The sequence below is a fragment of the Aegilops tauschii genome, chromosome 7 (genome assembly GCF_002575655.3).
Source record: "Aegilops tauschii subsp. strangulata cultivar AL8/78 chromosome 7, Aet v6.0, whole genome shotgun sequence".
Lineage (NCBI taxonomy): Eukaryota > Viridiplantae > Streptophyta > Magnoliopsida > Poales > Poaceae > Aegilops > Aegilops tauschii.
In genome coordinates, this window is record NC_053041.3 from 4,891,150 (window position 1) to 4,893,782 (window position 2,633).

Genomic DNA, 2,633 nt, shown 5'->3' on the forward strand with positions numbered 1-2,633 from the left:
TGCAACAGTTAATGAAATTTAACACCTGAAGATTGTTGCCCATACAATGATGAAGATGCCATCTCCACGGTGTCAGCCTACTCGGATATGGACTGGTTGCAAGTTGAACCAGCAACCAGCAGCTAACATTAGTGATTCGGGTCATCTGCCACGCTGGCATAAATGCATCCAGGGTGTTCAACAGTAAATGAAATGCACATTTTTGTTCATATACACTATCGACTTCCTCTTCAATGATACTAAGCTCCCTAGAATCAGCGACACTTATTTTGGGATGGAGGGAGTACCATAGAGTTGAGACATTCTGTCAGTAGAACATTCTCATAGGAGAATGTTTTATTTGTTTTGGTTGAGATATACTAAAGGTTGCGTACCTATGAGAAGAAAACACACTTCTACGTTTTTTATGTAGTACTTGGTTTATGTCTCACGTGCAGCTTATAATGCTCCTCTCTTAGTACTTGCTCTCTCATGTTTATGCTCTTAGTACTGAATTTAGTGTCAAGTGATTAGCTTTTGTGGTCTTATGAACATACTGACCTTATAATCCCATGACATGTTGAGCTTGATGATGTCTTGCTTCTCATACAAGTGAGTGTTTCTTGTTTCTCTTGAACCAGAAAATTCATTGTCCTGTTGAATCTAATAACCTTTTTAAGTGCTCCCTACTAACTTGATCATTACCCGCTTGATCAAAATGTTGGAACCGGCACCCTCGCGCCTATCCCGATCTAGTTCTTATTGTTTGAAGGTGTGCATCAGCGCATGAGTGCAGTTCACCGGTCTGGTCTTGGCTTTACTTTGCTTGCTCGCAATGAGACCCCAGAGTTAACCTACTTCATCTTTTTACACTATTGAATGTGATGTGACAAGAGTTAATTAACCAGTTATAATTAACTTTTGTCAGTTAGTCCTGATCTAAAGTTGTTGATATTGATAAACATTATATTGAATGATGTCTAAATTGCACATTGCTTCTTCTATCTTCCACTCTCCCTATTCGACTGTGATTTATTTGCCGGCTCTACTACCGAGTAGCCACAACCTGGGCCATCCCTCTAAACCTTACTTCTCCAGAGTTGGCGACCCACCTACCTTGTATCCGCCACCCATAGCTGGTGTCACGACCACGCCACCTCATCCTGCTCAAGCCGCCTCCTCTACCAAGTCGCCGCACCCCGGCCATCCCAGTAAACCCCACTTCTTTAATGTCGGCAACCCACCTCCCCTATATCCGCACCTGCTACCAGCATCATTAATACGTCGCCTCATCCTGCTCGAGGTGCCTCTTCTACCGAGTCGCCGCAGCCTTATGGTAAATCTTATAACCTTAAAGTCAAACGTGTAAATTTCCCAACATTTCGAGAAGCTTCGCAAGTTTGCATTGCATGTTTCTCAACCGTTCTCAGTCTAGGGTGATCATGTTGATGTGGAATATATATTCTAAAGCCACTCGTCTGCTCCTGCGCTTCTTAAGTTTGCTGATAATTTTTTCTATTGTTAATGTTAGTTATCATTGTTTCTACAAAATTTTAAAGTTTATTTGGGCCAAAATATGATTAAAGTGTAACGAGCGGTTTCTGTTATCTGGTTTCTATTTTCAGAATTTCCTATTTGACGCTCTCTGCGTCGAAATGTCGAGGTAACGCACACAGCGACGATACTAACCGAACGACCGGCCGACCCATCTATATACCTAACGAGAAGATGGCATCTGGTTTTAGGAACTTTCTGGACGGTCCCAGCCCAGGTTTCTAATGGTTTTGGGAATCTTCTAGCAGGTTCCTGAACTGTTTTTTGGACTGGTTGTCTGGTTCCTTTTTGTTTTTTATTTTCCGTTTTTCTTTTCCTGTTCTGTTTCTATTCTATTTTTCCTTTTGTATTTCTATATTTTTTTGTTTTTATTTTCTTTTCTTTATGATTTTGTTCAATTTTCAGAACTTTTCAGAATTTGTTCAAGAACTTCAAAAAATGATTTCATCTCAAAGACCGTTCACAAATTTTGGAAAATTGTTCACAATTTGTTTTCAAAAAAATGTTAATGTTTCAAATTTAGTTCAGGAGTTTCAAAAAATGTTCCTATTTAAAACTTTGTTCGCAATTTTCCAGATTTTTTATTATTTTTTAATTTTTGTTCAGGAGTTCAGAAATTGTTCACGAATTTCAAATAATGTTCGTGTTTTAATTTTTGTGGAGAGTTCCAAAAAATGTTCGTAAATTTTAAAAAATATTTGTGTTTCCAAAATAATTTCAGGAGTTCAAAAAAATGTTCCATTTTATGAACAATATTCGCTTATCCAGATTTTTTTGGAATTTGGAAAAAATTTCAATTTTCGAAAAAAATCATTTCAAAAAATGTTCTAGTTTTCAAAAAGTGTTCATGTTTCCAAATATTGCTCATCTCAAATTTGTTCTACAGATTCAGAAAGTGTTCCTGTTTCAAAAAAATTCGTGTTTCCAAAAATTGTTCCTGTTTTCGAAAAATTGTTCGCAAATTTCATAAAATGTTTCTGTTTCCAAAAATTGCTCACGTTTTTAAAATTGTTCTGCAGTTTCGGAAAATCTGCGTGTGTTAAATGTTTTTGGTATTTTCGAAATTGTTCCTGTTTTAGAAATTGTTCGCAAATTTCAAT